Consider the following 25498-nt stretch of genomic DNA (forward strand, 5'->3'; position numbering starts at 1 on the left):
ACACAGATTTTGTGGCAACATTCTGAGAGTTTATAGGGTTGGCCAGATTTTCAATTCTAAATTATGGGAGCTAGACAGATTGTGCCCAGCTGGCGGAATTGTTTACCATAATATAAAGGTGGATAAGTGTGGGTAGCCCACTTAACAAATTACGACCCATAGCGAGGTTGTAAACTATAGCGATTTTTTGCCGCAACTACTATATCAACATAGTCTTTTTTGCATACTCAGTGAAGTCTTTCCTAGGGTCGCCAGGGTAATTACTATATCTACCATTAGGTACGTAAATGGTGATCAGATTTTGAGATCAACAGATATTGGAAGCGTGTGATTGTCTAACAACTGCCCTGTATTATTCAAAATGAAAACGTTCAATTCATTTATTGTTCCACACTTCAGGCACGTGAACTCAGGGTAGCGGAAGCTGAAAGTGATAGTTTCATCAAAGGAATGACACTTCACATCGATACTTCCATGCAGGATGTTGAGGGAGATGTCAGAGACGTGTGTGATGTTTATCTGCTCAAGGTGAATGTTGAATTTAGTAGTTGAAGCAAAGTTTATGGGCCAATCTCTGTTATATGTCCCGGCATCTAACCAACCAGTATCGTCAAGGGCCATTATGGCAACCATCGTATCTGTGACTGTACTTTCAGCTTAGCTGACACAGTTAGGGTGACATCTACAGGCTTGGAGCCACAACAGTCACATTTGCTGTTCCACTAGTAGGTAGGCCACCATGATAATTACTCATCAGTATCCACATTGAATGGTATTAACCACGTGCCCACCCTTAGGTGGCCATCACGGTTATCAGTGCACTGATGGAGGCCCACAACCTCACCATTTTGAACATTTGAAAGCATATGAAACATTATTGTTCCAATATAAAGAGACGACAGGCTTTTGATATGCAGAAGCAGTTCCTGATAAACGTGTAAGATGCTCTTTTATCCCAAGTCAATTTCCCATCACCTATAAAATGGTACAAAGACGCCCTGTAGAATACAAGTTCTAAGGTGAACTAAGGCTTTGGTAGTGGTATGTACATGGCTCCAAGTGGCATGCAGCTCTACATTGGACAAGTCGCCAGTTACGAGTTTTTCGTTGCGACAGAAAATCAGATGTTGTACTTAATTATTTGTTCTATCTGTATGTGTAAATTTAATTGTGAAACCGAAGAAAAAACTGTGGTTTATTTTCTAAAATTATATTAAAATGTTATGGAAATTTGCTGATTACAGTTATTAAGAGCCAAAGTTCACTACAAAAAATAAAACAATAATTTTACAATACCTTTGTTTACTTAGGCCCTTTGAGTCGGTATTATCAACATCGCGGCAAATTACAATATAGAATAACATATGTTGTACGTGAAGGTGGAAAACTAACTGAATTTTGTTTTGAAAATACTGAAGAAAACAAATCCTTCGGAAACACGAACTATAAAACGTTACGAAATTGTACCTCAGAATGTCTTTAACAATCAAGGAGAGAGTCATATCAGGCAGTTGTATGTTTTGTATCGTAGATATATTTTTGAAGCTTGTTGCAGCTTCTAATGATAAAATTCATACATATATTTTATGTTTTTAGTTCGTGGTTAAGATTGTACGACATTATGAATTGCATTGACAATCATGTACTAAAGTGTTTTGAGTTTGTCACTATATTTCATTAACAACATTTGTTTTAGGAGGAGTGTCATTTATTTGTCGTTTTGTAACATTTTTACACCTATTTTAAAACTTACCTTGCCTGAAATGTAAAATATTTTTAACTAATCGAAAACATAATTATATATAAACTAAAGCACTCATGCAGTTAATGGTGAATACGACAACGTGCAGCAACAGCCAACAACTACGATACTTGTAATGGATAAACAAAATGTTTATCATTCTGAAATTTGTGTATTAATAAAAATTGTTAACTGGATAATATTTTAAATAGATAGTAGAACTAGAAGCTGAATCGGCTACTCAGTTTATTGATAAACACTAATTAAAAAAAAAAATCTCTCAGTAACCACGAAAGTTGGATAAACTTTTTATATTCATTGTGAAATTAGGACTAAGATGAATAGTATTCCAAATAAATTATGCCATAGTTTAGTGTTATTAAACTTTAGTAGGACGTTTTTTAGATATAATAGTCATTCAAAGTCAAGCAGAAATATGTTAGTTGAGACTCGGAGACTATTTCCGTAAATACAACTTAGTAGACAGTTTATCAAGTGAAAGGTGTAACTAACAGTGACAATATTAATGATCGTATATTATAAAAATGGTTACGTATTTAAAATTATACGAATAAAACAGCTTTACGATGTGTCAGCCATAAAGTTGTAGATTTACAAATGTAAAATCGGAGATTCGATTCATTGAGTTGGACATAATGCACATAATGCATTGAGAAGCTTTGTGCTAAATGGAAACAAACAAAAAAGAAAACAACCTGAATAAGACAAATTAGTGTTATATAGAATATGTGCGGTGTAGGATTATTACACAAAGTATTGTTTATGTTTTAATTTCTTAATTAGCCAATAAAGTAGACTATTTTGTTGTACAGGTCGACTAAAATCTGCACTGTTAGCATCTGTACAGGCTGCCAAACGACTGAGTAGTTATGTCATATTTCCTAGAATGTGATTGTGATTTCAGTGTGTTACGTATTGGTATAAATTATTATTATTATTATTATTATTATTATTATGCCTCTCGATTCCATGAAGGAACATGGGCCGCAATCGCTTGTGGATTCATTAACAGGCCGGTTTTTTAAGTGAGTAAATTGTTAGCCTACTGCACAACCCCCAACCAGGAGGAGAAACCTGAGCCGTCCCTAATTTTGCAGTGAAAGACCAGAGGGAAGGCAGCTAGTCATCACCACCCACCACCAACTCTTGGGCTACTCTTTTACAAAGGAATAGTGGGATTCATCGTAACATTATAACGCCCCCACGGCTAAAAGGGCTAGCATGTTTGGCGTGACGGGGATGCGAAGCCGCGATCCTCAGATTACGAGTCGCACGCCTTAACACGCTTGGCCATGCCGGGCCATTTCCTGGACTAATTGATTAAGTAGCGCAAAATAACGGGAAGCCCGCCTGATTACTTATTGCAGTGCTAAAATATGATTTTCTCTTAATCTGTACCGACTTTGAAAAAGAGACTGCCAAAAATAGCACGTACAACGTAATTGTTATTTTTAACACAATTGAAATTAAAGACAAGTGCAAAGTTTGGTTCTCCACCACTGGAGAAAGTGATCTTCGAAAGTATTATGATGTAATCCAAGTTGAATTGTGTTGTTCGTAGGTTATAACTTTTACGTTAGTTATCTTAAACAAGTAAATGGAAATAAAGTACGAAAAACAACAATGCCATTGTTCTCAGGACTCAACAATCACTAATTTCAAAACAGTCGAAGTTGTACCCTTAAATTGTTACTTGACTCGCGAGAGGAGAATATAATTGTCAATTTTTAACAATATGCTCGATGTCACATTGTTTCCCGTGAAAAAATTAAAGCATTTTTAGATATAATAGTCATTCAAAGTCAAGCAGAAATATGTTAGTTGAGACTCGGAGACTATTTCCGTAAATACAACTTAGTAGACAGTTTGTCATGTGAAAGGTCTAACTAACAGTGACAATATTAATGATCGTATATTATAAAAATGGTTACGAATTTAAAATTATACGAATAAACAGCTTTACGATGTGTCAGCCATAAAGTTGTAGATTTACAAACGTAAAATCGGAGATTTGATTCCTTGTGTTGGACATAATGCACATAATGCATTGAGAAGCTTTGTGCTAAATGGAAACAAACAAAAAAGCAAACAACCTGAATAAGACAAATTAGTGTTATATAGAATATGTGCGGTGTAGGATTATTACACAAAGTATTGTTTATGTTTTAATTTCTTAATTAGCCAATAAAATAGACCTTTTGTTTTGCAGGTCGACTAAAATCTGCACTGTTAGCATCTGTACAGGCTGCCAAACGACTGAGTAATTATGTCATATTTCCTAGAATGTGATTGTGATTTCAGTGAAATAACAAAACACCAGGAAAATGTAGTCGTTGAATACAAAATAAAATGCACTTATGTATAATAAATGTATTGAATAAAATTTTGAAAGTTTCTGAAATTAACAAAAAATCTACGCGCTGTTGTTGTTGTTTTTTTCGTTGTTTCATGTACTTTAAACAGAAGAACTATAGAATAGTTATACTAGAATTATTGTTTTAACTTCTTACTGCAAATTTTAAATGTTTTGTTTGTCTCGTCTAGAATGCAAAAATTTGAATGAATGTTAATATGATAATGATCAGTCTTACGATTGTTTTTTGTAATCTTGTTGAATATTTTATAATTATGCGAACATTAACTATTATACATTTTCAGTGTTACGTATTATGGTTCAGCTTAGTTTAAATTGGTTTTCTGGAAATAAGTGGAAAACATGTTTGAATTTGGCTTTATATATAAAAGGACTTATTTTAATATACGTTTCCGAGTGGTTCACTAATAGGTCTAAAGGCTTAAAATGTAAAAAAAAGAGAAAGGTTTTGATTCGTTGATTAGATAATCAGTTATATAGGTTTGCACTCAGAAAGCAACTGAAAAGTACTTTTCCCATGGGTGTGTTTTTTTTATAGCAAAGTCACATTAGTTTGTTTGTTCGTTTCGCTCAAAGCGACTCGAGGGCTATCTGTGCTAGCCGTCCCTAATTTAGCAGTGTAATACTAGAGGGAAGGCAGCTAGTCATCACTACCCACCAACAACTATTGGGCTACTCTTTTACCAACGAATAATGGGATTCACCGTCACATATAACGCCCCCACGGCTGTAAGGGCGAGCATGTTTGGTGTCACGGGGATTATGAGTGGAGTGCATTAACCACCTTGGCTGTGCAGGGCCTTTTCGTTGAGGAATTCAATAAGGTAGTTTTTCCACATGTGACTAATTTGGAATATTTGTTGTTCCCTACTATTAAATACTATCATACTTAAGAATTATCGTTCTAGTAAATGAATGGGAACACCCTACAGGGTTTGATAGATGTGAGGCTATATATTACAGAATCAGTACTTACTACTTCGTACATATTATATGTTAACTTTATATTGTACGCTGTATTACTTAAACTTATATTTCAAACCCATAAAGTTTCAAAACTGGTGGAAAGTTAATTTTTCGAGAGACACGATAAAACAGCATGCGTTATTATATCACATTCTCTGAGAGTTGATATACATAAACACCATTTAATTATGACAAGCCGCTGTCAGTTTTATATTTACATGGGATCGTGTTAAGCCTTTTGGGAAAAATAGGTGGAATTTATGTATCTTTCTAAAATTTTCAACGTCGGTGGGTCCACAAAGCCTTTGAGATTATGGGACAGTAACCACATCATGTTTGCATTTATCCAGCTCTATATTCGTGTGCAAGTTTTTGCTACATTTTTATGCTTGTTAGTAATTCGAATTTATTAGGTCAACTTAAGTAGATATAACTACAATATTCTCCTATTCTTAATACGATCTTTACTTCTATACACATTGTTTTTACTATTCTTGCCAATATCTCCGAGCCTCTCTTACTACAGAAACGTTAATAAACAATATCTCGTAGCATTATATCAAATCCACAAAATACCAATACAGCTTCCAGCTCTCTTTTAAAAGATCTCCCTTTCTCACAGATACCAGAATTTGCTGCTAGCTCTATATTCATTCCTAGCAGACCCAAGATTAATATTTTGGTTTCAACCAGCATTTTTACAACGAAGGTAACAATACTCTTCTGTGTCATTTTGGGACTAGCATAGACTTTACTCACATTTTCAAATGACGCTAGGTGTGATTTGAACTTCGTGCAATTTAATAGCTGAACAAAAAGAAACCAAATTTAAATGAGCGAAAGAAAACTCTCACGAAAAACATTTGTTATCGGTCAAACAGAATATAACTGCGTGCAATGTCCAATTAGTGAAACGTTATAACAATTCTATAATTAACGAGTTTAAGTATGCTAAAAGATTACTTCCTTTAGTTATACATTTAATTAGTGCAAGTATCACACCAATCAAGGTCAAACCCGAGAACTTTAGATTAGAATTCCAACACCCTATCACTGTGCTTAATTATATTCAACGTCTATCTGGAGTTTAATATACTTACGTTCCCTTTCATACAGCCTCCAGTAGTAAAGCGATATCTCTGCAGACTTACAAAACAAAAAATCTGGTTTCATTAGTCGTAATGGGAAGATAACAGGTAGCCTATTGCTGATTGATTGAATATTTGGAATTAAGCACAAAGCTACACAATGGGAATAGAAACCCAGTTTCGAGTACTGCGAGTCCGCAGCAATGCCATTGAAAAGTAGTAAGTAGCCCATGATGTAACTTTGGACTTAACTCCAAAGAAATAAACAAAACCTTTTATATAATTATTAGAATATTGTTGTTAGCCTCACAAATTAAAGCAAAACAGTTTTCTGCACACATAACACTTTCTAAACTAAACAAGCTGTACAGAATTAAAGACAATCATAAAGTTGAAGATTTATTGCCATATGTTGTGGTTATTTACAAAGAACAAATTAGGATAAAAAATATTCAAGAGCATATTCATCACTGCGATTATTTTGAAAAGAAAAATCAGCTGTTCATGTAAAACGTGAAAACTCTTTCAACATGGTGTCGGTATACATGATCAACCACGTGACCTCTTTGTGGATTTGATACTTCTAACTTTCAATATAGTATGTACATCTTCACAAAATTTGGCAGTATTTCACTTAATATAACAAGTCTTTAACATACAGGAAAAAGGAAATCAATTTTTAGTGAATTATTTGTAATAAAATAAAATAAAACATTTATCCATATATTTCGAGTATTCGTTTTGAATAGTTCGTGCGCAAAGTAATTTTCATGTTGAAATTAAAACTACTTTTCCTTATCTCAAAAACTTTCGTTGTGTAATCCCTCAAACTTCCTAATTGTATTTCAAATGTTTTTGTTTTTTTAGTAGATGTTCATACTTTCTTTATCTCTCTCTCTCTGGTGTTTAGGAATATTTGTATACCCAGGAGGGTCAGATACACTAGATGTCTTCCTCCTTCCATTTCTTTGTTGGAGTGGCCTGATTAATATCTTACGAGTAAATACTGAATGGCTCGAATAATATGATAACTTTTGTCTGGTCCTTTTTAGGGCAATGTCCATTTATACTGTTTTTTTCATATTTTTTAATAAGTCTAGAACGTAGGTGGCCTGTTTTATTTTAGTTCTATTTAATTATTACTGTTGTTATTATTATTTTAAAAATTTTATTTTAAATAATTTTATCTTAAAGATCTGATGTACAAGTTAAACGGGGATAAGTGTTTGGGTCTCTCTTCATCATATGTGCAATATCTGTCTAGTTCGCATAACAACTCATTTATTCGCCAATTTTTATCAAAATATTTTAATGTACTATGTAGAAGTCTATCTGGTATTGTTTGTGTATTTGATTATTGCGCATGAACTTTGAGGAAGTGCTACATCATCAGCGAACTGTGACACGTATCCTTGGTTTGGGTCTTTGAGTGGCATGTTATTTACATACACGATGAAGAGAATAGGACTTACCACCCCTCCTTGAGGGACGCCAGCTTCTTGAGTGAAGAATTCCGAGAAAGTTCCCTCTACGTTTATTCTACATTTTCTATTCTCCAAAAAGTTAGATAACCAGCGAATAATTCTTCGCGGTAGTCCCATTTCATACATACGGAACCAAAGACCATTGTGCCATACAGTGTCGAATGCTTTCTCGAAATCAAGGAAGCAGGCGACAGTGCATTCTTTTCTATTAAAGCTGTTTATTATTGTTTCAGTTAATCTAATTAAGTTATTGTTTGTCTATATTTTCTAAATCTGTTTTGCTCTTCTGGTAATTTTGAATTAATCTCCAAAAATGTGAAGATTCTGTTGCTTATTGTTCTTTCAAAATTTTGCCTACACAGATGGTCAGGATGATTGGCCGATAACTGTTTGGTGTATTGGCTAGTTTTCCGTCTTTGTGGGACATTAAAATGTTAGCTAGCTTCCCAGAAACTGGGATGTATCTAGAGTATAGAGATAATTTAAATATGGCTAACAGGTGGTCAAATAATTTTGGAGTGCCTTTTTTGACAAGCATTGTTTGTATTCCCTCATTTCCCCGCGCTTTGTTTTTTGAATTTTTGATTGATTGTTCAAGTTCATTAAGTTTGATTTTTCTGGTGAGTAGTTGGGTAATGTAGTCATTTGTAATATCAGTGTTGCTGTTCGTGATGTTGAGTGAAAAATGTGGTTTATATAACTCTATGTTATTTGTTACGTGGTTGTTTATTTTATTGTAGTAATAGTTGTTCATGTCCGTGTCATTACGTGTTTTAAATGTGTTTTGTAATTGATGTTTGAAGGCTTCTGCTTTTCTTTGTTGGTTTGTGCTAAGGTATTGTTATATTCCAGCGTTGGGTATTTTCTTGACGTGAGTTCATTTGTGAATCTTTCTAAGTGTAGACAGAACTTACTAGGGTCGGCTTATTGGTTTAGTTGAGAGCAGAAGTTGTCCCATTTTTCTTGTTTTAGCTGTTTAATTTCTGCTCTAATTTTATTTCTAATGTTGTTAATTTGTGTTTTAATTTTTTGTTTTTATTATCAGTTGCCTCCATATCTCAGTGGTTAGAGCACTGGTCTTGTAAACCAGGGGTCGTGAGTACAATTCTTACTGGGGGCTATGATAGAAATATTGTAGTAAGAATGGGATAATTATAGCTTACAATTTTTTTCTCTAACTCAAAACGGAAATTGCAAATCTGACCTACCTTATAACCACACACACAAATCTAAATTACCCTGTTACTTTCTGTAATTACTTTATATTGTAATACAAAACCAGGTTCATTTATTCTAATTATCTCTTCTAAATTCGTAATAATGTATATCAACTTATATATTTTTTAAATTTCCCTTTGAACCGTGACTAACCACTGTCCAATGTGATTATAAAGTTGTAAAACACTCTTGGAACATACAACTCATTTTACGCTATCGAATTACATTGCCCATGAGTTACCAAAACTAGTGAAACATTTTTTTTCGTAATCTAATCTTAGCTAAAAAAATAAAGACTACAAATATCCGGAAAATAGACAAAAATCCTCTTACCTCTTATGTGGGTTAAGGCGTTCGAGTCCCCGTCGAACCGAACATGCTCGCCATTTCAGCCGTGGGGACGTTATAATGTGGCTGTCAATCCTACTATTCTTTTTTTAAAAGAGTAGCCCAAGAGTTGTCGGTGGGTGGGGATGACTAGCTACTTTCCCTTTCGTCTTAAACTGCTAAATTAGGGGCAGCTAGCGTAGAGAGTCCTTGTGTAGCTTTGCCCGAAATTCAAAACAAACAAACTCAAAAACTTTCTTGCCTTCTAACGCTGCAATTTATCCAAACTAGTTGTTAATTTTCCCACACGAATGCTGTTCGCGCTCTGATAAACATAACCGCATACAAGATCTGCGAACCTATTTTTTACGAACCTGAACTTCTCTTCTTTACCGAAAATACTTAAGATGTCACAATACCAAGCGATCTGACATTTTAGACAACTAAGAACCTGATACATGATATATTGCTCCAAAAAGGAACAAGTACATATTTCAGTATATTTTTGTCATAACTAAATTTAATTATGAAAAACATTTCCGTTCGTCTACAAGTGTATTTTTTAAGCTTGCGAGTGAAGTTTGAAGCAGCTCAAACGGAACTCACCTAACTCAAGAAGAATACAACTATAGGTACCCTATAAAAGACTGTTACGTGAAACTATGCATTCCTCGGCGATGGGTTCATTCTTATGCAGGTTAACGCCAGACCACATGTCGCCAGACTGTATATGGATTTCTTTGACGAAGAAAGAATAGAGACCTTTGAGTGACCCGCCAGATGTCCAGATTTAAATCCGATGGTACATTGCTGTGATATGTTTTCGAGGCTTATTAGTGAACGCCAGCACCTTCCTCACAATGTACAGGAGCTCGGATAAGCCTTGGTGGACTAGTGGGCTGCTATACCCCAAGATAGCATCGATAGACTGATTCAAAGTGTGCCAAATCGGTGTCAGAAGTGTGTGACCACCCGTGGAGGTCACACTAAATATTGAATGTTTCAAACATTTCTTGAATAAGTGCACGTAAACTGTTTAAAGTATTGTTTCATATGGGATATCAGTTTCGGTGACACTAGTCATTTTTTCAACTTTTATTTATCCATCTTTTACCGTTCATCACACATTAAAAATGGATACAGATGAAACTAAAATGAGGCAAATTACCTAAAAAATAAAAAAAATATTATCACATTTGAAACGCTCAGATATAATTTATAAGAAAACGTACTTGTTCCTTTAATTTTTTGAGCAGTTTATATTACTTAAGAAGTGTTTAACCTGTTGACTGCCAAGTATTTCAGCTGCTACAATACAACTCTAATGCTTCTTCATTTTATAACGTTTTCGTGACGCCATTTTGGATCGAAAGTGAAACAATTTGTAAGTAGGTCAAATGCATGTATGGTGCTGACATCTAGCTTTGAAGTTAGGTATCATTGAGAACGAATTAACTCGTCCGTGGCACTGTGTTACCGATCGACTTGGACGAGTTATCTCGTCTACGGCACTGAACAGGTTAAAGACTAAACTACCATATAAGGTAGACATAGATGCTTAGCTAAACGAAAAAAGAGTATTTGAAAGTCACTTGAGTAACTGATTCAACTTTCCTGATCATTCAGATGATAATAAATTATGTAGTGAAAAACTTTACAAAGAATATTTCATCACATTCGTCAGGTTTCCATCAAATTTTAATATGTGGTGAGAATATGCCTGATATATAGGATAATTGTTGCTTTACATTACCAAGCTATCGAACCAGAGAAATTTATCCTCCTATTTCCATAAACTAACCCAGTTTTTTCCACTTTTACGCTTGAAAAGTTGTGAGGTTGGATAAACAGAAATTGATCTGCGTGTGTAGTATTTCGTCAAGGATGATAACAAGATCGATCTAAATCAATGTAAGAATGAGACAAAAGAGAGTGTATTTTAAATAATCACTCATTCCCAATTATTATATAACAATTAAAGAATTTTATGCCTTAAAAATAATCACCTCTTGCGTGTACACCTGAGATATGTTGTTTGATTTTTATAGCTACTCTCGGGTTTTATCTTCCTTATAATCATTGGGCCTCCTGAATATCAATTAGATGCTAAGCGAATTTCGCAGGTCCTCGAGTGTTGTAGCATTTATGATAATTCACACGTTGGACACACTCAGGTTCCCATATCATGAGTGGTGATGTTTGATCAGGTGATGATGATAACTCACTCGTTGGACATACTCGGGTCCCCTTATCATGAGTGGTGATGTTTGATCAGATGATGATGATGACTCATTCGTTGGACATACTCAGGTCCCCTTATCGCGAGTGGTGACGTTTGATCAGGTGTTTTATTTATCTGTCTCCCGGAAACATGTAAGTCAAAAAAATCATATTTTGACATCCATAGAGGAAGTACTTCATTTTTCTAGGAATTTAATTCTGTATTTTACAATTCAAACGATAACAAATCAAAATGTATCTTCACTCGAGTATATCAAGACATCCAAACAATACACTAACATTCAACATCACTCGATTTAACTGAAGCTAAAAGAAGAATTCGACGGATGGAGAAATTGAAATAAATGTATAACTTCATTTTATCATGTTTCACTACTAACTATATAAGAATAAATTGCCCGTTATGATTCTATTTGAGTATTTTGAATTGTAACAGCTTTAATACTGAGAAAATGAATCAATTGCTGAAAAAATACAAAAACGCCGGAATTTTCTCACAATTTATCATAAGTCAAATACAGTTTTTAACATAAAAACATTTCCTTACAAGATGAAAAATAATTTAAGGAGCACAAGTTAAAGACTGTTGAAATATGGGGTCAATAAACTTATGAGACAATATAATACTGTAAAGATGACATAAGAGGTTATTTTGGGCTATGGAATACCACAAAATATTTCTATCATTTTAAGTTTTGTGTGCGCTATGAGAGTGACAGTCAATTCCTAATCATGAATGATGTGTTGTATAATGCTGTTGTCTGGCTGTTTTCCTTATTGTCCAAAACTATAAAAATGTGATGAACAGCCTAAGCACCTACGCATTACATATATATTCAATGATTTTCACAAAAAATATGAATAATTGATTAATTGTAAAACGTTAAAATCAAAATAAGAGTTATACAACTAGCAGTTGATGTAAGTATTATAAATGGTCAGTCCGTACAATAGCTAAGAAATGATTAGTCTCATTTCAGAGTTATAAAATCATCTGTTGATATAAGTTTTAGTAAAATTGGAATTTTCAATTTGAACAGCACCTTATGCACACTTGGGCTAAAAAGTTTATTTCTTTATGATATGGCTACTAAGACTAACTAACGCCGACCGAATTTTGAACTGCAGACCACATTAAAACAAACCAGCCTAACACCTAGGCAACACTCTATAATATAATAGTGACATTGACATTCTTGCATGTACAGTCCGTTTCAGGTCACCTCACAGCATCTCAATGGGATTAAGATCTGGGCTTTGACTCGGCCATTCCAGGACTCTCCATTTCTTACTTTTCAGCCAGTCCTTGGTGGATTTACTGGTATGTTTTGGGTTATTGCCGTGTTGCAGGGTCCAGTTCCGCTTCAGCTTTAATTTTCGTACAGATGGTCTCACGTGATACACAGTAGAATTCATGGTGGATTCTATGATTGTGAGCTATCCAGGTCCTGCTGCAGCAAAGCAGCCCTAAACCATGACACTTCCATTTCCATACTTCACAGTTGGTATGAGCTTCTTTTCCTGGAATGCTGTATTTGGTTTACGCCAAACATGTCCTCTGTTCTGGTGTTCAATTTTGGACTCATCTGTCCAAAGAACATTATTCCAGAAGTCCTGGTCTTTGTCTACATTCTATCTGGCAAACTTCAGTCTGGCCTTGATGTTTCTCTAAGAGAGCAAAAGTTTCCTCCTTGCACACCTCCCATGTAAGTTAAACGTGCGCAGTCTCTTTCTGATTGTAGAGGCATGCACTTTCACATCAACAGTAGCCAGAGTCTGTTGTAGGTCCCGTGATGACATGTTAGGGTTTTTGGAGACCTCTTTTAGCATATTGCGGTCTGCTCTTAGGGTGAACTTGCTTGGACGACCAGACCTGGGCATGTTGGCAGTTGTTTTGAAAGCCCTCCACTTGTTGACTATTTTCCGGACAGTGGAATGGCTAATTTCAAACTCTTTTGAGATCTTTTTAAATCCCTTACCAGACTCATAAGCTGCTTCAATTTTCTTTCTGAAGGCCTCAGACAGCTCTTTTGCTCTCCATGGTGCTCACTTTAACTTCAACAGTCAGGAGCACACCAAACTAAATGTCTGAGGTTTAAATAGGGCAAGCCTCATTCAAAATGCTGAGTAACGATCTTCTAATCATGTGCACCTGGTATGATACACCTGTGTGTGAGTTGAGCCATTTTAAGTGGGAATAAATGTGGGGATGTCCTAACTTTTTCCTCAGTTAAAATATGCATTTTTGTAGAATTACATTTACAGAAGATCTTGAAAAGTCTTTTCTTCAGTTTTAATTGTTTAGTTATTCCTATAATCTCTCAGTATTGTTAAAATTGAGATTAAATATCTATATATCAAAAAATGTTACAAAAATACACAGGATTTCGTAGGGTGTCCTAACTTTTTCACATTACTGTAGATGCATATAGTCATATAATCTCATTGAACATAACAAAACCATATACATGCCAATATTTCCAGTAAACACATTAATAAAATCAGATAAAACAATAGACTGGAGCACTCATTAACTGATAAAAGATATAACAGTAATAGAAGTATTAATAGCCATCAAAAGCACAAAAACAAAGCTCCTGGAGAAGATGGTATACAAGCCATCCTCCTAAAAAATGGTACTCAGAAGTTATATGAACACCTAACAACTTTATTTAACTTATCATTTACAACTGGATATATCCCTGTTTCTTGGAAGGAAGCAGTAATTTTAATGTTCCAGAAAGAAGGAAAGCCAGCAAATAAACCAAACAATTATCGTCCGATTAGCTTAACTAGTTTCAACAGCAAAATTTTAGAAAGAATAATTAGTAATCGACTATCTATATACTTAGATACAAATTCAAAACGGATTTAGAAAATGTAGACAAACTACAAACCACCTACTCTGATTAACTGAAACAATTACAGACAGCTTTAACAAAAACAAATGCACTGTAGCTTGCTTTCTCGACATTGAGAAAGCATTTGACACGGTGTGGCATAACGGATAACGCCACCGGTTAACGGAAATGGATTTACCCCAAGGAATTATTCGCTGGCTATCTAACTTTCTGGACAATAGAACGTGTAAAGTAGATGTGAATGGGGCCCACAAAGGGTCCTTTTCACCTGAGGCAGGAGTCCCACAGGGAGGGGTAGTTACCTCTGTCTTATTTATCATGTATGTGAATAATATGCCACTGTCGGATCTAAATTTAGGTTTACCATCACAATTTGCTAACGATGTAGTGGTCTGGTAAAGTGCCTCCACTCCTTCAATAGCAGCAAGAAACCTCCAACCAGTTAGTCCAGAATAACTTAGAAGAATACTATCAGAAATATAGAATAAAAATAAATATTCCGAAAACCCAAGTAATACTATTCACCAGATTAAATAAACTGAAAAAAAAAAGATCCACCAAAGTTATACATTAACGGATCACTTTTACAGACTGCTACCTCGGCTAAATTTTTAGGATTAACTAACGATACCAAATTAACGTAGATACAGCTTACTAACAATATCCTGACTAGAATCTGGAAAAGAGCAAATTATGCAAGAAGTCTGTCAGGTAAAAATCAAGGCACATCACCTGATAATATAATAAAAATTTACAAAACATACATTAGACCTATAATAGAATACGCATGTCCAGCCTGGATAAACATAACACAAAAACAATTACACAAAATACAAAAAATATAAAATTCAATCTTAACTTCAGCTTATAGTACTTCATCCACATTCATGCACAAACATGAAAACATAGAGACAGTATCTGAAAAACTCTTGCATAATGCACTAAATTATTTTAATAAAAATTGGCATAAAAAATGATTTATTTTGTGATCTACGTACGTGATGAACACAGTCCTAAGTACCTCTTTCCAATGAATATATAGTTAAGAAATATAAATCAAGCTGGCCACCATGCACTAGACGCTTAAAACTAGTATAATATTCATAGTTTTTTTCTTTGCGCGTATTATTATTAATGTGTTTTTTTTTCCTTTTTCCTTCTTTCTCTTTGTCCGTTAAATATATATACATAAAATAAAGTAAAATAAAATGAAAAAATAAAAGTAAACATGAAAAAATAAAAAAGGGCAAATAAAAAAAATACATGGACGTTGCACTGAAAAGGGCCGGGGTACTGTGAGTTACTCTGGCCCAAAAGCATCACAACAACATAGTAGTAGCCGACATGAAAGATAAGGACGGAGGAAGAGGTCTTATGCATTTGACCCTCCTGGGTATTTAAAATTTAACATACCCAAATACCCACAAAGAAAGAGCGAATGATTACTTAGTTATCATGCATTGATTGACTTTGAACTTTGACATTATAAGTAAACAGCTGGGATATTGTGGGGCCAAAGAACAAACAAACTAAACGTTTTTATCGAGTTGTGGCGGACACGTTTAAAGTGATTAATATGAATTATTCTTCTCTCCTCGCGAAACTGGGACAAAAATTTAAAAAACAATTATCAAATCAACCCTTAATATTTTCACGAAAGGTATTGATACAGCTAACTATTTAAATAATTTTCATGAAACAATCGGTGAAAAACAAACAACAATAAACAGGAAGTTAAACCTTAAGATCAACGAATATAAATTATTAAATATTTTATTGAAACGTCAATAGAAAAAAAATATCATTTTCTAGTGTCCTCAGTTTAGGTTGGTTTTTGTTAATCTCAAAGCTACACAGTAGGATATCTGTGCTCTACCTACTTTAGATATCGAAATCCGATTTTTAGCGTTGCAAACCTGCAGAGCTGCTGCTGGTGGGGGGGGGGAGAAGTGTCGCTCCATTTCCTAATATTTATTACGGTTTAGCCTCGCCTTTTATATTATAAATAGCATCGAGGTAAAAGATTCTCATCAATGTAATTGTCTATCTCCCCTTACGACACTACAAACACGTGACACTAAAACGTCTAACCTGCAGGCGTTATACAAGTAATAATACTAAATATTTTATTGAAAATAAAAAACAATGTATTTTATTTCATGCAATTGACCCAACGGAAGCTTAATTTCAATAATTTATTTTTATTATATGTATATGTAATAATTCTCGTAGTAATGTAAAACGTATTCCACAAATTTACATTTCCTATAATTTTAAAACCTGTGAATAGTATAACCGTTAACATTTAAGGCGGAATTACTCACGTTTGCGTTTTCAAATTTCTCCGTGCAACTGTCTTCTGTTGGTGATAACGAGAAAACCCACTTGTAGAGAAAAATATATATGTGAAAATGAGCGAAGAAGGTCGAAACGTTGTTCGCTCCTCTACATAAAAAATTTTGTCAACCCAAAAGAGCCGTTGTTTTTGTATATATATGTCTTCTGTTGGTTTTGTTGTAATTTGCGGTCCACTATCTACAATAATGTTTCCATCTTCGTACACCAGTTGGCGCTAAGCTCGTTTATACCTGTGATGTAGACACAAAACTAACATCATCTGAAACACAAATTCATTTCTATGGTACAAATTAATCACACAACATGATGAATAGAATATGGAACATGTCACCGAAGCAATGACAGTATTCTTAATTTATATTTACTGATTAAAATTATTTATATATGCACATACCGATACATAAAGCTTTAACAAAGATATCGATAATCATTTGTTTGTAAATTAATTTTAACAATGAAGTACTACTCTCAGAGACTTCTTTTATTCTTTAAGCAGTTTATTATCTAAACTCTGCCATTTCGTAGCTTCATAAATCAGATGGCGCGTCATAATATTTACCAGTTAGATGACAGGACAGAACTTGCACTATCAAAAAATTAAATACATTGGGTAATTTTGTCAAAACTTACCTGTTTAATTTTGTGGTTTACTACATTTGCGACAGATGGTTATTTCATCTGTCAGACAAAATACATAGAATTAATTTAGTTCATTATATTCTTAGTCCAAACTTAGCATGTAAATTATAATAACAAAAAGTAACACAGAACGTTCAAACAGGTACACAATGAAAAACGTTTTATTTAAGTCAGTATATAACCCCCAAAACGTTGTCTTGTGTGTTTCGACATTATCTTCAGGAGTGAGTTGCAAGACATGATCGTGTCTTATTCATACTTTTTTTTATATAGTTGAATAGGTCATATGTATGACTTATGTGCAGGTTCATAATCCTACGTGAATATTTAGAGAAGCTTGTTGTTTTGAATTAAGCACAAAGCTACACAATGGACTATCTGTGCTCTGCCCACCACGGGTATCGAAACGCGGATTTTAGCGTGCAAGTCCGCAGACATACCGCTGAGCCACTGGGGTGCATTTAGAGAAGGTCACTCCACATTTTTATATACATATTCGCCGGACCTTAACCTCTATTGAATAATACGTGATATTTTAATTATTTTCAAGGATTTTTGAATATTATTGATTATAATACCAAGTATCAATAAGACAATATGTCTTGCAACTCACTCCTGAAGATGACATTGCAACATGTAAACATGAGTCACATTTTTAGTGGTCATATAATGACCTTAATTAAAATATGTTTAAGTTGTACCTATTTTAACATTGTGTGTTATTTATTATTTTAACATTATACTCAAGTGCTAAGAAATAATACTCATTGGATTATAAACTGTAACTACAGCAAAGAATTTTGCAAGACAAAGGAGTGTATTAAAAAGTGGACATTTCAATTAAAATATCTGATGAGATGTAAAGGAAGAAAGTTATTCTATAATTTATATAAGTGAAATGTAATGTAAAAGGTAAAAAAATGGACTATTGTGTGAAAAAATTAAAACGGATATTGCACGTTACCATTCGAAACAAACGATGTCTTACAGTCGAGCAATAATTAAAATATACCAACTACATTTTAAAAGCACAAAAAAAAATATATGAAGAACTCTGGATGGAATGGGAAAGTTGAACTGGACAATGAGATACATTGATAAGTATAAGTTTGAATTAAATCAAATATAAAAGTTTGATAAATAAAAAGAAAGAAGCTAAATATATTAGATAACTTACCTATATTTCATGAACGTTTTTTTTTGAGAATCTTAAGATTGCGAATACGTCAGATGTACTTCTTATTAATAATCAGTTAGAGGTTTAGGGTTTGCTTGTAAGCTATCGAGTATTCAAAAGGAAGAATTTATAACAGATATAGAAACTCACTTGGATAAAGTAAGTAATAACTTTATAAAAAAAACATAATTACAACAGAATTTCATCAACTTGTAGGCCACAAAGTCAGTAAGAGTGTTATTTGTAAAACAGATAAAGGATGTCAAATTGCAAAACTCAAATATGGCTATGTTAAAGGAGTTGAAAACCTATTGGAGAAGGGTACATGCGAACAACTTAAGCATTACCCTTTAAATAAGTATTATGAATTAGTAAAAACAAGTGTTAAAAATGTTTGACTTCAACAGATGTTGAGAGAGAGAAGAGAAGGTTAATTCCAGCTATATTTATTACTACCAGATTTTATGCACTACCAAATATACGTAAAATTAATAACAAACATATTTCTCAAAACAATTCGTTTTGGAGAAGTGAAACCAACTATACATTAAACAATGTTTTAAAGTTTCTAGAGAAAATTAAAAATGTTAAATTAAATGAAGACGATTTGTAGCTTTTGATGTGATATCGTTGTTTGCAAAAGTTCCAAGTGGTCTGAGAATAAATTATTATGAAATAAAATTTAAGCAGCTGAAATTACACTTAATTTAACAATGGTATGTATGAAAGATATATTTCTCAAGTTAACACTAATGGTTATAAACAAAATTAATGGTTAGCTATGGGATCGCCACTTTCACCGTTGTTGTGTAACTTTTACATGGGTATATTTGAAACTAAAACCACAAATGGTGTAAAATGTAAACCTGATATTTAGATAAAATATATAGATAACACATTATTGGTGTGGAAATATGGTAATAAGGCATTAATTGAGTTTACCTGCTATTTTAATAGTATAGAACCATCCATACAATTTACTTATGAAACTGGTAAAAATAATAGCTTGTCTTTCTTAGATCTATTGGTAAAAAGGAATTCACAAATTAATCTAGAAACATCTATTTTTGAAAACCCTTTTCAGTTATTATGCTTCTACACCGAGAATCATGTCATAGTAGATCACAAAAAACATCTGCGTTTCAAACTTAAACAAGAACATTTTATCTAATAAGTTCTTGATAATGAAATTTGCAGTAACTCAAATAGGAATTAACACAATATTATAGATAGAGCTTTTAGTAGAGTCACTAATGTGGTACGACTGATCGAACTATTATATTAAAACTGTCCCCTTCTGGTACAGCGATAAATCTTCGAATTTACAAGGCTAAAATCAGGTGTTCGATTCCCCTCGGTGGACGCAGCAGATAGTCCGATGTAGCTTTGCTATAAAAAACACACACATACTTTAAAACTTAGTTATGAAAAAATGAGAAAGGAAGCTTTAATGTTGTTATATATTCCAGGTTTAACTAACAATTTATTTAAAGTGTTTAGAAAACGACAAATTTTACATCCTATATTTAAACCGATTAATAAGATAATGCAAACTTTAGGTAATACAAAATATAACATACACTTAATAGAAAAAAAAAGGAATCTATAAAATTTAATGTGAATGTGGTAATATCTATATGGAATAGACTAAACGTAATTTAAAATATCATATGTAAAAAGCAAAAAAAAAAATAATTCAACCACAGTAATACATGTGCATGAAACATAACATACGGTATTGTGTGTGGGAGGCTATTATATTGACTTAGCCAAAAGGTATTATAGCCAATAATATTCGAGAATGTTGGAAATAATTAAACACAAAGAAGATCACGTATTATTAACTACAGAAAAAGGTCCGGTGAATATTTACGTAAAAATGTAGAGTGGCCTTTTCTGAAATGTTCACATAATATTGTAAACTTCAATGTAGGTCAAATGACCTATTTAACAAAAGGAAAAAAAAATTCAATAAGATACGATTATGTCTTGCAACACACTTCTGAAAATGATGTTACAATATCGAAACATGTCGAGACGACTTTTTAGTGGTTATATATTGATTTTAATACGTTTTTCATTGTATACCTATTCTTACATTGTGTGTGTTATTTATTATTTTAACATTATACACAAGTGCCAAGAAATAATACTCATAAATTATGACGCCACACTCGAATCAATAGGAATGTTACTCTTCAGTAACAGCTACAGTAGTGAAACACTGGTTTGTGGAGGTAGATTCAAGTAAAATAAAGATCTAAGGAACTAGATTGTGGTGGAACCCATGCTGTAAAGCTACACTCAAATGAAACACGTTTGTGAAGCTACACTAGTGAAACACTGGTCTGTGGAGGTAGATTCAAGCATAATGCAAGTCATTTTTGATAAAGTAGTGATACATAGCGTTTGATAGTCTATTTTGACAGACATGAAACGTGCTTTAATAGATTGGTCTGTATAGTTAAATTCTGGGTTGTGAAACACAAGTCTATAGAGATAGGTCTAAGGAAATGCAGGTCCGTATAATTGCACTCTTGTGAATCAAAGGGCTTTATAAGTACAGTAACAAAACGCAAGGCTTTGAAGACAGACGTTATGAAGCATATATCTATAAAAACAGACACTAAGGAAACACAGATCTGTGGGGCACCAATATAGGAAATAGACTCGTGGATGACTATAATGGAACGCGGTTTTGTGTTGTTAAAATATACTGAAACAGGGGTTTGTGGAGTTAGAACTTAATGAAACACACTTTTTGAGCTAGTCTGCGGTCAAACATAAGTGTATGTTAAAACTAACATTTAATGATTATGGCACATTCTCATTGATGAAAATATTATTTCCCAGAATACTTCCTAAATTCGGGCAGAATGTTCTTAATTTATTTAATTATACGTACACGAATTAATTAACATGTATCTCGTATCTAACACAGTTCGATACCGACACTTATATTCCCCACATATATATATATGTTTTAAAAGACCTAGTAAAGAAATAAGACTACACTGAAAAAATCCAAATGTTTCAAGCGAGTATGAAACAAAAGTCAGATTCTCTAAGAGTGTTCTAGAAACTTCACATATAAAAAAATTTGACACACTAAAACTGCTTACAGTACAAGGTAAACCGATGATGAAGGTTAGTCGGTTAAAAACATTTCTAGCTTTGTTATGCATATAAATTTGTCTTATTATTTCGCAGTTATATTAAGCCATTTGTTCGAAGACGGTCTAACATTGCTTACTTTCTTGTTTTCTACAAGAAAACTACAAATGATAAAAGACCGAAATAATTTGGCTTCGACATGTATTTCACAAATTTTATCATATTCCCAAAGAACATATTCGTTTATATTTACAAACAAACAACACTTTCGAGAAACAAAATGGTAATACAATCATAAAATAATGTAATCCTTGACTTCGAATTGGTATTGTTGTGAACTGTCTTTTCTTTCTTTATCCTTTGTAACATTTTTTTTAACATACGAGATTTTAACAAACGGTTATATATTTTTATTCAATATTATTGTTTAGTATCTACCTGTCTATTTTATCAGTCCCTTACTTCGTGAAATATCTTATCGATTATTTTATGAATATACAGTTATTATGCAAAACGTTATTTTTTATTCACATCAAACCTAAAATAAGATATTTTTATTAACTCTTAAACGGCGGCCATCATCAGTTGATTTTGCCTCGTACAATATTTCCGCTGTTTAAGGGTTAATGTAATACTATTCTTACCAGTTCTTGAGAATGACTAGAACCTACACTTCTTGTTATAGCGTTGGTACTAACGTTTGGGTTGGTTCTTCCGCTACCTCTGGCAGCACTGCTGTTATTTCGATCGGATGGCATAGTAAGAAGAGACGCCTATTGTTTGTTGTCGTTTTTTTCTCACGATCTTCAGCCAGAATGATGAAATTTATGGAGTTAGTTGATCTATATTAAAATTCAGTATGTATAAATATTAATATAGACAATATAGATTACAGTGCGTTTAAAATTGCTGAAATAAAGGAGAGCTAAAGTAACTTCTTCTAATATACCTGTGAGCTAGAAAAGACAAAAGAAAATTAATAAATATCTATTTATTTCATCAGCAAATTAGATTTTCACTTACATCAGTTAAAAAGTTAATGAGGCTCTTTCTTCAAAGATGTAGTTTAATGAGAAAGTTCTATTGACAGATAGCTGGAAAACGAACGTCCAGATTAAATAATCATCAGAGAAAAAGCTGAAAACCAAATCCAGAAGTTAAACGGTTTGTTGTGTATATATCAAGTGCTTATGTGGTTCTGTGTAAACATCGTAGATAAATAATTAATTGAGCTTCGTAAATCATTAATAATAAAAGGGTTATAATGTACCAGGTTTAAAGGATATTGCCTTGAGTGCAGTGTTGAATTGCAAGGAGATTTCGTGACTTGATCTACGCTAAAACGGATTTCTACACATCAAAAAAAGTAAAGAACACGATTATTCTGAATATGCCATCTATTTTTCACATTCAATATGTTAATACCTTTTACCTTTCCCAACAAAAAATAATGGAGTATTTGAAATACTGGTTTAGGGAAAGAATTACAAAAGAAAACGAAGAATCACCCTGTTAACACAAGGCAGGAGTTCGTCACACCTACAAGTACAACGTAAGACCTACGTGAAGCAGTCATAGTTTACAAACAGGTGGAAAACAAATACAAAACTAATGAAAGGGCAGAAATCCGGTTTATTTAAAGCTCTTGTAGTATTTTAAGGCACCATTAGTTGTTTTCCTGGTGAAGTATCACATTCAAATTGTCATATTAAAACAAGCATGGTTTGTTAGTAACAAAATAGATTTGGCATACAGATCAACAACTCAAGATACACTTTCTGCTAGCCCATAACTTATTTTAAACTCAAAATTACTACACGTCTAACTGCATGACTGTATACTGGTAATTTTGACAACCTTAGCTTTTGTCGCTTGTTACCTAAACTAAAATACTGGCAATGGTTTAAAACAGATGTCCTGAATTCCAAGTAAATCATACGTGTCGTTAAAATGCCCAGTGCATGTTCTCAGGAAATGAATTAAACAGTAAAGGCTCGCTTTCATAATTATTGCAAGACAACTTGGAAAAGAGAGTAATGGGTTCTAAACGAATGTTCTACTTAGTCCTTATTACACATTGTTGAAGCTCCTTACAATAAATGTTGTAAGAACAACTCATGCCTGTAGATGCTGAAAACAGAACTGTGTATTTCAACAATTTATGCCATAGAATACAGTTGTTAGAAAGGTATTGTATGGAAAAAATATGTAATAAAAGTGTGAAAGATATGTAGATATCTATGTGACGCTATTAAATAATACCATAACTATCTGAAACTTTTTAAACTAAGAAAAAATAAATAAGCTCCATTACGTTTAATAAATTGTTTGTTTTCTTTTTTGGAATTTCGCACATAGCTACTCTAGGGCTATCTGTATTAGCCGTTCCTAATTTAGCAGTGTAAGACTAGAGATAAGGCAACTAGTCATCACCACCCACCGCCAACTCTTGGGCTACTCTTTTACCAACGAATAGTGGGATTGACCGTCACATTATAACGCCCCCACGGTTGGGAGGGCGAGCATGTTTGACGCGACGCGGGCTCGAACCCGCGACCCTCGGATTACGAGCCGCACGCCTTACGCGCTAGGCCATGCCATGCCGATTAATAAAGTGAACAAAACAACAACAATAAAAGCAAAAACAATCTGTATAAGAAGTTCTGGAAATTCCATTTGCATAGAAAGTACACTGAAAATCTAAATATCTACCCATAGTATCCAAGAAGATATACGAGTGCGTGTGACAACTTTTAAAGTCCGACATTTCGGGAGTACCCGAGTATCTTTGAAAGAAGCTCAACAAACAAACAATTTCTTTGTTAGTTAGTCATACATCTCTGTATTTTAAAAACGCTGTTCCTTACAGACTCTAAAACAATGTCTCTTTTGATTTTGTTTGTTTTGAATTTCGCGCAAAGCTACTCGAAGGCTACCTGTGCTAGCCGTCCCTAATTTAGCAGTGTAATACTAGAGGGAAGGCAGCTAGTCATCACCACCCACCGCTAACTCTTGGGCTACTCTTTTACCAACGAATACTGGGATTGACAGTAACATATAACGCCCCCACGACTGAAAGGGCGAGGATGTTTGGCGCGACGGGGATGCAAACCCGCCACTCTCAGATTACGAGTCGCACGCCTTAACACGCTTGGCCATGCCGAGCCGTGTCTCTTTTGATCTTACATATTGTGATTGTTAAGTTTCAGACAAGTTTCACTTTTTCTAAGTGGCCTCCGATGGTTTAACAGTGAACTTAAGCTTATAACGCAAAAAAAAAAAAAAAAAAACTAAAGTTTGACGTTTAAAAAAGTGACAGCGCAGATAACCCTTTATGCTTAAATAAAATAAGTTATTTCAAAATAGAGCTATAGTCCAATTATGCTATGTGTTTTTGTTGCCCAGAAACACATCTGCTTAATAATGTACAATAAACGGATTCAGTGCTTTCTGTTCCATGGTATGTATAGTTTTTGGTTGGAATATTTTAAGATCTATGATCTCACTGAAAGTTAAAGTGGCAACAAATTATTGCATAAACCTTACCATAAACACTTTATTCTGAAACAGAGATGATTTTGGTAAGTTTGTTTTTTTAATTTCACGCAAAGCTACTCGAGGGCTATCTGGGCTAGCCGTCCCTAATTTAGCAGTGTAAGACTAGAGGGAAAGCAGCTAGTCAACACCAACCACCGCCAACTCTTGGGCTACTCTTTTACCAACGAACAGTGGGATTGACCGTTACATTATAACGCCCCCACGGCTGAAAGAGCGAGCATGTTTGGTGCGACGGGGATGCGAACCCGCGCACACCTGAACCTACCTGGCCATGCCGGGCCAGCTTTTAGTAAGACAGTATATTTTGCATGGTACTGAAGTGGGTAATATT

General features: G+C 33.8%; 1 non-coding gene across 1 annotated transcript; it reads left to right on the forward strand.

Moving 5' to 3' along the window:
- The first annotated feature begins 8721 nt into the window (after positions 1 to 8721).
- Positions 8722 to 8794, forward strand: TRNAT-UGU (transfer RNA threonine (anticodon UGU)). Its single transcript has one exon. It is a non-coding gene; the product is annotated as a tRNA-Thr (tRNA).
- Positions 8795 to 25498: the final 16704 nt, after the last annotated feature.

The sequence above is a fragment of the Tachypleus tridentatus genome, chromosome 13 (assembly GCF_004210375.1).
Source record: "Tachypleus tridentatus isolate NWPU-2018 chromosome 13, ASM421037v1, whole genome shotgun sequence".
Classification (NCBI taxonomy): Eukaryota; Metazoa; Arthropoda; class Merostomata; order Xiphosura; family Limulidae; genus Tachypleus; species Tachypleus tridentatus.